Source organism: Symphalangus syndactylus, chromosome 13 (genome assembly GCF_028878055.3).
Source record: "Symphalangus syndactylus isolate Jambi chromosome 13, NHGRI_mSymSyn1-v2.1_pri, whole genome shotgun sequence".
NCBI lineage: Eukaryota > Metazoa > Chordata > Mammalia > Primates > Hylobatidae > Symphalangus > Symphalangus syndactylus.
The window spans coordinates 71,920,656-71,933,790 of record NC_072435.2 but is presented as its reverse complement, the minus strand read 5'-3'; the positions used below and the strand labels follow the sequence as shown (position 1 = coordinate 71,933,790).

At 37.4% G+C, this 13,135-nt stretch overlaps 1 long non-coding RNA gene across 1 annotated transcript; it reads right to left on the bottom strand.

The window, feature by feature from the left end:
* Window positions 1–1,716: 1,716 nt before the first annotated feature.
* Window positions 1,717–13,107, bottom strand: LOC134732196 (uncharacterized). Its single transcript, XR_010115102.1, has 4 exons — window positions 12,902–13,107; window positions 10,677–10,740; window positions 5,723–5,836; window positions 1,717–1,823 (listed from the first exon to the last, which is right to left on the bottom strand). It is a non-coding gene; the product is annotated as an uncharacterized lncRNA (long non-coding RNA).
* Between the last annotated feature and the right edge of the window lie 28 nt (window positions 13,108–13,135).

Here is a 13,135-nt window from a genome sequence, read left to right as displayed (position 1 = left end):
GTGGCACGATCTTGGCTCACTGCAACCTCCACCTCCTGGTTCAAGCAATTCTCCTGCCTCAGCATACCTAGTAGCTGGGATTGCAGGTGCGCGCCACCACACCCAGCTAATTTTTGCATTTTTTAGTAGAGACAGGGTTTCGCCATGTTGGCCAGGCTGGTCTCGAACTCCTGACCTCAGGTGATCTGCCCACCTTGGCATCCCAAAGTGCTGGGATTACAGGTGTGAGCCACCACACCCGGTCGATCTGATGGTTTTTTAAAAGGGAGTTCCCCTGCACATGCTCTCTCTCTTGCCTTCCACCATGTAAGACGTGACTTTGCTCCTCATTAGCTTTCTGCCATGATTGTGAGGCCTCCCAGCCATGTGGAACTGTGAGTCAATTAAACCTCTTTCTTTTATAAATTACCCTGTCTTGGGTATGTCTTTATTAGCAGTGTGATTACAGACTAATACACATTCCATTAAATCTCCTATAGGATTTGGCCTCTATTTACTTCTTCAACTTAATTTCCAGCTATGCCAGTTTTACTCACGTTAGTATATATTTCAGTTTCTAGCATAACCTGATGCTCAGAAGACGACTAATAACTATTGAAAAATTAATGCATAGAGATTGAGTTATGTTTTATATATTTTTCAGGTGAAATGTCTAAATGGAGATTATAATAATTTGTGATTATATATGTGACTATATTCTTCAGGAGAGAGAACAAGGCTAGAAGTATCTATTTGATAGATTAACAAGAATTAGAACATAAAATGTATTCTCTTCTCTCCTCCCTTTTTTGGGAAAAAGAGAGTGAAGAGAGAAGGCTGAGTATGGAATTGTGGGGGAAATTAAAGAAGTTGTAAACTTTCAAAGGAGACCGAGAAGTCAGAAAGGTAGGAAGAAAACCAAGAGGATATAATGATTCAAAAACTAAAGAAGAAGGTAATTTTTGCCTAAAAGCAAACCAAGAGACAAAGAAGTTGCCAATTGGTAAGGGCTGCCAAAGTGAAAAGGCTAATTGGATTTAGTGCTAAGGTAATCTTGAGCCACGGGTAAGATGCATAGGCAATGGAAATCAGTAGGCAAAAGGAAATCAGTAGTTACTTCTTTGAAGAAGTAACCAGCTGGACTGGTGCCCTGGCAGCCTCCCATGCTGGAATGTACCAGTCTTATGTTGATGGTGATTCAGAAGCTGTATCTGGGCTCAGTGGAAAATAGTGATTTTCTTTTTAAAATAACCTTTTATTATTATAAAACCAGCATAAGCAAGTAGAAAGTACAAAACTACATATCAGCAAAATACAAATAAAAACGATCCCCCTTCCAGAGATTAACAGTTCAGTGTCTATCTTTCCAGTTCATTATTTATCCCTATATATGCATATAAATATATAAATATGTTTTTACCAAAATGATACCATACTCAATGTGTGGTTTTGTAACCTATTTACTTTTTTAAATTAACAATCTTCACCTTTCCAAGTGAATACATTTTTATCTTTGAAAATTAGTAATTAAAAGCAAAGAATTATTATTTACTTTTCCTTTCCAGCAGGAGTTATATTTCAGGGTAACCAAATAGTTCCAGGTAATAAAGGCAAGCTCTAGGTTACCAAAGAAAGAATGTAGAAGGAATGATATAATTGTTTTGCAATTCTTACTGAAATTATTGACTCATGTAAGGGTTTTCAACAAGTGTTAAAGCATAAGGTTTATGTTTGAAGGGGAACTGGACATCTGTGTAGTATCAAAGTAATGCCATACAAATTACTTACCATAGTTTACAGTGGAGGGATGAGCCTGTCATCATATCATCAATTCAGTTGTCAGTCTAAATATCAATAGTTGTGCATTAATCAAATAGCATGAAAGATACTATATAAAAATATATAACCTATCAGTATTCTAGCCCTAAATGTTTAACTTGAATTCACCTGAAATCTTTATATCTATCTTACATGTTTCAAAGAAAGATTTCAAATAAATATTTCAAAAAGCCATTTTTACACCCAAAATCATAGATAAGATGTTCTGGGTTGCTAAGCAACACTGTGAAGGCAAAAGAATAATAATGACATGTGTGCATTACTGCATCATCCTTAGAGATAAGTTTTGTTTCTGTTTTTTATTTTTAGAGCCAGTCCCCTCTTGCTCTGTTGCCCAGGCTAGAATGCAGTGGCACAATCATAGCTCATTGTAGCCTTGAACTCCTGGGCTCAAGTGATCCTCCTGCCACAATCTCCCGAGTAGCTGAAATTACAGGCATGTGCCACCACACATGGCTAATTTTTTTATTTTTTGTAGAGACAGGGTCTTGCTATGTTCCCCAGGCTGATCTTGAACTCTCGACCTCAAGTGATCCTCCCACCTCAGGCTCTCAAATTGCTGGGATTGTAGGCGTGAGACACAGTGCCTGGCTAATAAGTTTTATTTACTGTAATTTGTTTTTTGTTGTTGTTTTTTTTTTTTTTTTTTTTTTTTGAGACAGAGTCTTTCTCTGTCCCCCAGGCTGGAGTGCAGTGGCGCAATCTCAGCTCACTGCAAGCTCCGCCTCCCGGGTTCACGCCATTCTCCTGCCTCAGCCTCCCGAGTAGCTGGGACTACAGGCGCCCGCCAACACGCCCGGCTAATTTTTTGTATTTTTAGTAGAGACGGGGTTTCACCGTGTTAGCCAGGATGGTCTCGATCTCCTGACCTCGTGATCCGCCCGCCTCGGCCTCCCAAAGTGTGTAATTTGTTATACTAAGAAATAAGTGTGGCAAGAGGGGACTGGCTGGGAATGCTAACTCCATGTATTGTAAGAGGAGGTCTGGTAGGAGATTTACTTGAATGGAAAACATAACTCTGAAATTTAGTGTTTCCTGGTTGTTAAGGAAGTAGCTTTCATTTTCACATCACATGAAAGATCCTGATACTTACATATTAGGGGTTGTGTAGGTTATTACATAAAGCTGCATAATGGCCTGAAGTCATGCCTGCCTATGTATCTTCTATAAACCTCAGAATCAGGCCAGTTGCTATAAAAGCCTTGTTATCAATGAGAGGATGGTAGAGTGTATGGTCTGTGTGTAATTTTCCTCCAACTGGGTGTAGTGAAAATATAGTTAGTAATATTGTGTAGAACATAATATTCCCAAAAGGTAGTGACCTCAATAGTTTATATTTCTTGAGTTCTTTAATTCTTATAATATTATAAAAGAGCATTTTTTTAAACTCCTATTTTACAGGTGACTTTACAGATGACAGGCTTGGTGATAAATGACAAAGCTAGGGTTAGAACTGAGATCTGTCTGATTTTAGTGTTAGAACTCAAACACACTGCACTATACTACTTCATTGAATCAAATTTGTATTAACTTTGTAATTTTGGTTAAAATGTATTTTGAGGTTTTCTGTGGACCCAATAGTAATACTAACTTATAACAGTTTCTGGGCTATCACTGCTAATTCAATGGAAATCAAAGTACTTAGTTCTTGTCAAATATTAGCACTGAAGAAATAAAACATTAACAGAATATTTCGATTTTTTTAAAACACAGTCACTGTTATTCTAGGCAAAGCCTAAATTTTTATTTGACATTTTTTTGCTACTTTTTATGAATTTGACAGTTGTGCATTTGGAATCTGTTTAAATTCTATTTGTAGCTGAATCATGTGAATGCCAATGCCAAGATCAGTACATCTGCTTCTTAGCATCTCTAGAGTAATCTGTATTTGCAGAATGCTTTATATAAATTTGAACATGTTAACATGCTCAGTCAGATTTATTTACCACCAGTCTTTTTTTTTTTTTTGAGACAGAGTCTCGCTCTATCACCCAGGCTGGAGTGCAATGGCGCGATCTCGGCTCACTGCAAACTCCACCTCCCGGGTTCACACCATTCTCCTGCCTCAGCCTCCCGAGTATCTGGGATTACAGGCGCCTGCCACCACACCTGGCTATTTTTTTGTATTTTTAGTAGAGACGGGGTTTCACCGTGTTATCCAGGATGGTCTCGATCTCCTGACCTCGTGATCCGCCTGCCTCGGCCTCCCAAAGTGTTGGGATTACAGGCGTGAGCCACCGCACCCGGCCTACCACCAGTCTTATGATGTTAGGCCTTTCATAGTGGTTTAATAGATGTTTGGAGCAAATACCAGGTAGGGAGCATGGGTTGCTTTTGATTTGAACACTTTTACTAAAAAATAATAATAGATATGATAAGGAGAAAATGATTACTGTATTCGGTTAAGGGTAGAAAATAACAAGTAGTAATACTTTCCCATGGAATTGACCAACAGGTATAAAAAAGAAAGTAGCATACTCTGAAAGTTTTCTTTTTTTTTTTTTTTCTTTCCTAAAGCATGGACCCAGTAACATTTTAGAATGTCTTTAGGAAATGAGACATTAAAAAAACAAAAACCACAATCATGTATCATTATCACAGCTAAGACAATTAACAATAATTCCTTAATATCCTATAATATGTAGTTGGTATTAAAATTTTCCTGATTGTCTCATTATATCTTTTTGTAAGTTGTTTGAGTTGGAATCTGATAAAGGTAAAGATCCACATATTGCACTTGGTTGATATATCTGATAAATCTATTTTAAATCTCTAACAGTGCCCTCCCTTTTACTCTCTTGCCTTTGTTTGTTGCATGAACAAAGAAGGTCATTTTTCTCTGGAATTTTCCCCGCCCTCAGTTCAGATAATTGTATTCTTTTGGGATACTACTTTAGCAACTTAAGGAAGGGTTGGGGGGCTTAGGACACAAAGAATGTCAGGTCCAAGTCTATTTGCTGACTGCAGAAGGAAGTGGGGAGTATAACAATGTGGGATCACGGGGTCGAGTTGGTGGCCATGTCTGGAAGTGAGCTGACATTCAAAGATAAAGTCTTAAATAGAGGTGTATCAATTCCAGTTCTAGGATGATATTACAGGGATTAAGGGTTAAAGAATACAATTAAGGGAATGAGACTGGGAGTCTGGTCTCAGCTGTGCATGTAAGAATACCAAACAAAAGTAAGGCTCCCATAGAAATGGACTGGAAACAACTAGGGGAGAATATCAACAGGGCCTAGAACAGAGGAATGAACCTGACAGGAATGTAGTGGACAGACTTTATTGGAATATAGGGTAGGCGCCTTCTTTTTCCACCATATCACTTCTGGGTACCACTGTTCTGTAGAGGTAAAAGAGGCACTAAATACCTGGGAGATCTGGCAAAAGACATCTAAGTAGTACCTGTGGTTGGGAGGAGTGAGTAGATGGTTGCTACCTGATAATGCTGTAAGAATATATGGCACCTTCACTCCCAGAACAGTAACAATGAGTTTTGAAATACTGCTGGTTTATAGGGTGAGGACTCTTGCTAGCTTTACACTCATTTCAGGAAAGAAGTAGAACAACATACAGATACTTGATAATTTTTTTTGTAAATAAGCATAGGACCCAGTACAAACTGATAACTTATTAAATTGAAAGAATTAATATACAACCTGGTTTATGAAAATTTAATTACTGTGACTTCTCAAGAGTTTCATATACTTGTATAAATACAGGCTGGACAAAACTAACTGGAATAATCTTGTAATTAGCTAGTAATCTAGTAGATAATAGGAATACTAGTAATGTATAAACTTTTACATATATTAAGAGATATAAATAAAAGTCATTTGGACAGTCTTCAATAAAATTATAGATTTGGTTTTATCAAGAAAATATTCTAGGGTGTGGTGGCTCATACCTGTAATCCCAGTGACTTGGGAGGCTGAGGAGGGAGATCACTTGATCCCAGGAGTTCGAGGCTGCAGTGTACGCCACTGCACTTCAGCCTGGGTGACAGAATGAGAACCTGATTCTAAAACAAAAACAAAGTAATATATAAGTAAATATACTTTGAATAATCTCATGTGGTTGAGGGGAAAAAAGAGAAAGGTTCTGATTTAAAAAAAGTAAGGTATAATTCATTTGCATTATACTTACAGATTTGGAAATCTAAGGGATTATGTGTTCTAAGCTTCCCATGTTTAAATAGTCATGATAAACTTAAAAACACTCTTCTAAAATTGAAATGAAAAACACATTTACAATTGGAAATTTGTAGTCTAACTAGCTATCAGAAAGAAATGGGTTCTTATTATTATTAGAATTTATTTTGAATTTAGGATGTCTTCTGAATCGAGTTAAAACTCAGGAGTCAATCCCATACCTGGGCACAAATTTCTAGCTATTTCCCGAGATGGTGTTAAAAGTCATAGCATGCACCTAATTTTGAATAGGCAATGTGGGTGGAAAGGGTAGGCAGAGCATTTCAATAAGACTTAATTGTCTTTAACCTGTGAATACATAATTATATAATTTGTTATGATGAACTTTCATTTATAGACTTCTATGGAGGGAATCGTTAATACTTCATAGTTAAGTGAAAATAGTATATAATTCTGCTTTTTATTACTCTAAATCATGATCTCCTAAATATATGCTACTTTCTTAGTCTAATTATATAATACATCATCTTCACTGGTACATTATGTAAATTTGAAATAAGAATGTCATTGTGAAGAAAAACACTTAAAATGCTGTTATTTAAAAAGAGAATACCAATAGTATATTAATACAATTTGCCTCTATGGATGAGAAAAGAAGAAATGTATCATGTTTTTGCTTTTAAAGGTATGTATCAAACGGAGATAATAGTACTAGTTTGTAAAATACTTGGTCTAATGAGGTCTGTTTAATAGTAGGCATAAAATGCAAATTTGGTTGGGCCTATTTCTAATGTTAGATATGTGATTATTTTTTTCTTTAAAAAAACATTAAAATAATTTTAACAATACTTACTGTTTGTTTGCATTGTCCATTGTATTTAGATTTAGGCAAACATCTACCACTCTTAATGCTCTTCGTTTATTCTCAACTCTTAGACCTTCCATTTGGGTTGATTTTCTTCTTTTTTTTTTTTTTTTTTTTTTTTGAGACAGGGTCTCTCTCTGTCACCCAGGCTGGAGTATAATGGTGCGATCATGTCTCACTGCAGCCTTGATCTCCCAGGCTCAAGCAATCCTCCTACCTCAGCCTCCCGGGTCAGGACCACAGGCACACATTACCATGCCCAGCTAATTTTTAAATTTTTTGTAGAGATAAAATCTCAATATGTTGTCCAGGCTGGTCTCAAGCTCCTGTCATCCTCCTGCCTCAGCCTCCCAAAGTCATTTACCTGACACTTTGAAGATTAACTATATTGTTTCTTTGTTGCTTTTAAGGTTTACTTTTTTGTTTTCGGTGTTCTGCAGTTTCACTGTGATGTATCTCAGCGTGATTTTATTATTCTTTAACTTGCTTGGGATTTGGGAGGCTTCTTAAGTCTGTGAGTTGGAGTCTTTCATCAGTTCTGGAAAGTTCACAACCATTATCTTGTCAAATATTGCCTCTGGCCCACTGGCTCTTTCCTTTTCATCTGAAGTCATAATCAGATTTTAGAGCTGTTTACAATGTCCTCCATGTCACTTAAAGTCTCTTTTATATTTTTAATTTATGTTTTCTTTTTTTATTGCATTTGAGATAACTTCATCTCTATTTTCCATTTCATTGGCTTGTACTTCTGCTGTGTCAAATGAACTACTAAATTTGTCCACTGAGTTTTTATTCTAATCATTTATATTTTTTAACTTTTAGTTCTATTTGCTTGTTTCAAAATCTTCATTCCTACTTCAGTTTTTTGTTCTCTGCACATATTTTCAAACTTGTCTTTTATTCCTTTACTCATATTTAATATTGTTATTTACAGTCTGTGAAACTAATATGTGATCCTGCACTGTAACTGAAAAATATTCAGTAACTCTCAGAGATACCCTGCAAGTTTGCTACTCTTACAATGATTTTAAGAATGACAGTTTAAAATAAAGCTTTTTTATTATAACGATCCGATTTTAACTCCAATGAGAATTCATCTCTTTTGCCTACTGCTTTATTAATTATACATTTTTTTTTTTTTTTTTTTTGAGGTGGAGTCTCACTGTCACCCAGGCCGGAGTGCAGTGGTGCGATCTTGGCTCACTGCAACCTTCACCTCCCAGGTTCAAGTAATTCTCCTGCCTCAGCCTTCCCAGTAGCTGGGATTACAGGCCAATTTTTTGTATTTTTAGTAGAGATGGGGGTTTCACCATGTTGGCTAGGCTGGTCTCAAACGCCTGACCTCAAGTGATCTGCCTGCCTTGGCCTCCCAAAGTGCTGGGATTACAGGCATGAGCCACCACACCTGGCCCAGTCTGTGACTTGTAAATCCAGGATCTGAAGTCTTTTAGAATTTGTTTGTGCTGTCTTAAGTCTGTACTGTTTCTCACGAATGGTGTCTTATTCAGTGCTTGTTATTTTTTTTAAAATGTGAGCTGCTCATTTTCCTTAAAATTTTATTTATAGTCATTCTTTATGGCTTAAGATGAAGGTGGGTTCCTCCAGAGAGGATTGGTATTTGCTTCTGCCAGGTGTCTGAGAGCATTATCAGTCAAAAATTCGTAATTACATCCAGGTACAGTGGCTCATGCCTATTATCCCAGCACTTTGGGTGGCGGAGGTGGGCGGATTACCTGAGGTCAGGAGTTCCAGACCAGCCTAGCCAACATGGTGAAACTCCCGTCTCTACTGAAAATAAAAAAATTAGCTGGGTGTGGTGGCACGTGCCTGTAGTCCCAGCTACTTGGGAGGCTGAGGCAGGAGAATTGCTTGAACCTGGGAGGTGGAGGTTGCAGTGAGCTGAGATAGTGCCACTGCACTCCAGCCAGGGCTATAGAGTGAGAATCCCTGTCCAAAAAAAAAAAAAAATCTTAATTATTAGCCTGAGGTTTTTGGGGATTACCCAGCTAGTATGAATTCAAGCTATATTTTTGTGTGAGAGTTGGATTGCGGTTCCAGATTCTCAGATATGATTTTGCTTTTCCCCTGTCCACTAGGTGCCAAGGTTTAAGACAGCTAATTGTCTTTGTAGACTCTGGGGGATGGGTGCCTATGCTAGTAAGAGGTAAGTTTATTTCTAGTATATCCTTACACCAAATTAATAATCCTTGGAATTGCCGTTGTGTGTGTGTGTGTGTGTGTGTGTGTGTGTGTGTGTGTGTGTAATGCAGGTCATGGGTTTTGTGTCTTTCTTACAAGGTCATGAAAACCAAAGCTCCTAGTAACTGGGTTTAGCACATGCCCTTGAGATGAAGTTGGCTGACTCTGCTAAACTCTATGTTCCTGCCTTCATTTAGTTTTTTAACTTAATAATTTCTTACCTTATTGTCAGTTAATCAGTATATTTAATAAGATTTAAACAATGTTTTTTCCAGGGATTTTGTTTTCAGTGTGACCAGTGTGACCTAGTCCTTGATATTTCTAGAAACAGAATCCTATATTCTCTTTATACTTTACTATCCAAATTTTCCTCAAGGGATGTTTAAGACAAATAATACTAAACAGAAATATTTAAAATCAGTATGTAAATATCTTACATGCAAATATTTTGCATGCAAATCTATAGATTTTATAAAGACTACTTCTTAACATAAATTTTAGGTGGATATTTACCAAATAGCTGGTTGACTAGTTTGTAGATGTCTGTTATTTATTTTATTAAATAGACAAATATTATTGTTCCATAGTACATTTAGCCTTTGACTCACGAATTTGTTGGCTCAAATTCACTTTAGATGATTTGCAAGATTATGCTATGCAAGAAACAATCTCAAAAATATTTGTGATTCACAACAGCAAATATTTTTGTTTTACTCTTGTTTCACATCAGTAGCCGTATGTCAAGAGCTGCAAGTCAATTGCTTCAGTTCTGTACAGGGTGAGAGTTTCAGGTCTGCTCCATCTATTTTCTTATTCTGAGATCTTATCTGGAACATACCTTTCTCATGGCAGGTGGCACAAGAGTAAGAGATTGACCTGAATTTTGCAATCAAATTTAAAGCTTCTGCTTTGATTTAGCATTTAACATCTGCTCACAAAGCACTGGCTACAAGAATACAAGTCTTCAAAGCTGTGTTGAATACCTTATTTATGGCTGAGGTTGCTCTTAATCTAAATTCTCTTCCAGAAAATGAGGATTTTAGTCTAGAATCCTGATTAGTAATTGTCAGCAACATAAGTGTCTAATGGGATAAGCCAAATGGAAAAAAGCAAACAACCTCAAGCCACATCTCTGTCATTCTAGGTCAGGGTTGAAATATACTCTGGGAAAGGCTGTCAAGCCTGTCAGTGCTTAAATTAATTTGGAAAGAATTTCCCATTCTTAGAAATGTATAATTAATAAAGCAGTAGGCAAAAGAGATGAATTCTCATTGGAGTTAAAATCGGATCGTTATAATAAAAAAGCTTTATTTCAAAATGTCATTCTTAAAATCATTGTAAGAGTAGCAAACTTGCAGGGTGTCTCTGGGAGTTACTGAATATTTTTCAGTTACAGTGCAGGATCACATATTAGTTTCTGTTTATATTGTCATTACATTGAAAGTGCTAGATTGAATTATCATTTCCTGGAATCACAATATCAGATTTGAAAGGATCTGAAAAAACGATTTTTCAACTGTAGTGGATTAATATATTTTTGTGTTGCAATCAGTTGTTAAGTATGTCAAAATCATTAGTTATTCATGACAAGTAACTATTATACTAGTGATAATTGAAGTAGAGAAGATTGTGAAAGATATACTTACATTTGTTTTGCAATATCTTCTCTTTCGATTACTTGCATTAGGACTTTCTTTTTTTTGAGTGGAGCTGAAAGGAGTTAAATGCAGGCTGTCAGTAATTTGCATAATCCTGAGAATACCATGTCTGTTTGTTTCCAATGTGATTGCCATCCATTGGGAAAAAAAGGTGGTTTAGTATCATTTCTCAAACAGCATGTGGTCCTACTTTGATTGGAACTTGAAATGCAGGGAGTAATTTATCTAGTCATACATCTCATTAGCTAAGTGTGTAACCTAGGCTTCCTTGCTTCCACTACATTGCATTTTCCAACAAATGATCAAATTTTCAAAAGCCAGTGTATGAAATTGGGGCTGAGGCAGAAGAGAATTAGGCAAGGCAATTTGCCACCTCTTTCTAATCTTTAGTCTCAGTTTCCAAAGTAAAAGAAACGTACCAGAAAAACAGGGTCCAGATGGTGTATTTTGCATGTTATCTATGCTCTAGGAACATTCTTTTCCAAATCTATTTGATTGCAACTCACAGTAAGAAATTGTTTAAATCACAACATAGGACATACTCTCACCTTCCACCACATTTGAAACAAAAAGTTTCAGGAAGCAATTTTTGCCCTTACTAGACATTATGCACTCTGGTATTTTATATTGTATTAAATCCTAGCCTATTTCACATAAAAATAAAATTGATTTTTGAGTTGCGGTTTGAAAAACATGCCTCTAGAAAACAGGAGACAGGTAAATCTGTTAACAAACTCCAAAGTTATTAGCTTTGCTGAAATAATGTCACAGAATAATAAACTTCCTTCACATTTATTTGTACTACAGTCTCTCAGGCTTCAGAACAGAACCTGGTAGAATCTTTTCCTCTTTGGAACACCAATTCATGACAATATCTCAGAGATTCTAAGACTCGTTGTTTCCCAGTTCATGACAATATCTCAGAGATTCTAAGATTCGTTGTTTCCGACATGTTTACATCTGTGAATTCAAGATGTGTCTCAGGCCGGGCGCGGTGACTCATGCCTGTAATCCCAGCATTTTGGGAGGTCGGGGCGGGTGAATCATTTGAGGTCACGAGTTCAACACCAGCCTGGCCAAAATGGTGAAACCTCCTCTCTACTAAAAATACAAAAATTAGCTGGGCATGGTGGTGTATGCCTGTAATCTCAGCTCCTTGGGAGGCTGAGGCAGGAGGACCGCTTGTGCCTGGGAGGTGGAAATTGCAGTGGGCAGAGATTGTGCCACTGCACTCGTCTGGGAGACAGAGTGAGACCCTGTCTTACAAAAAAAAAAAAAAAAAGATGTGGCTTAAAGGTGCCTTACGTATCAGTGGTATGGCATAGTTTCATTGGCAGCCTTTGTTTTCTTTCTTGGGTAACATAAAACAATGTAAGTCTATGTTTTTTTTAGAGCTGCTATGAAATATATTAATAATAAGGATTATATAGGCCAAACTCTATTGCTTATTCATTTCAATGTATCCAGCTTATCAGAATGCCTTCTGACTTCTTGTTAAGAAAATGCAATGAGATGAGAATAGCTTAAGAAAAAATCCTTAGTTCTGGGCTACAAGGGAAAATGAGTTATGACCCCAGTTTAATTATTACAGAAAGCTTTCTCATTTGCCTTCATTGTGATCAGGGTTTGAGTATGATCTTTCTCTATTCCACCTCCCTTACTTCTGTATAGTTATTTCATTAGGCAGCTAGAGGGTTCTTTGGATCATGGCTAAAAAAGAAAGCAAAAGGTTAAGTCCTAGAGTTAAGGCATTAGGAAAAAAAATTAAGGCATTAGAAAAAAAAATCAAGAATTAGGCTGTATTTTAAAAATGGAACGAACTGTCAAATTCCTGTGTACCCATTTAAACTGTCACCAACCTAACACACTGTAAAACTTAATGACTGTAAAACTGGCAGCAGGATCCTGAACATAACAAGGAACAAAAAAAAGTTTGCTAGGCTGTGTTCATCCCAGCGTGATTGAAATACATCATTTCCTCAAAAAAAAAAAACCCTCTAATGAGGAAAGCAGTAAATTAAATGCCACGGTTAATGTGCTACTAGAAATAGGAACAAGTAGTTTAGTTACAGAATGCTTCTTAGGCCGTACATTCTACACCACGATGCGTTCTTTTTTGTGTTTCGCTAAAGCTTTCACCAAGCCTAAGGCTGGAGAGGGGTCCTAACTGAGCCCTGATCACACCAGGGAGCCCTACTGTGCAATCTCCTCACGTTAGGAAGGGCCCAGTACGACCGGCCCAGAAGGCCTGGCCGATCAACAGGCGCTGGGCTGATGGTGGTGGGCTCGCTTCCTGGGGCTGCTCTTGGGCATGCGGAAGGGGACTGGCTGGCGATAACGCCCTGACGAAGCAAGGTGGACAGTGGCTCCCGTGCGGTTCGAGCCCGCCTGGCAGGGGAAGCAACTCCACTGCTGCCTCCGCGCACCGTCACGTGACAGGAAGAGGG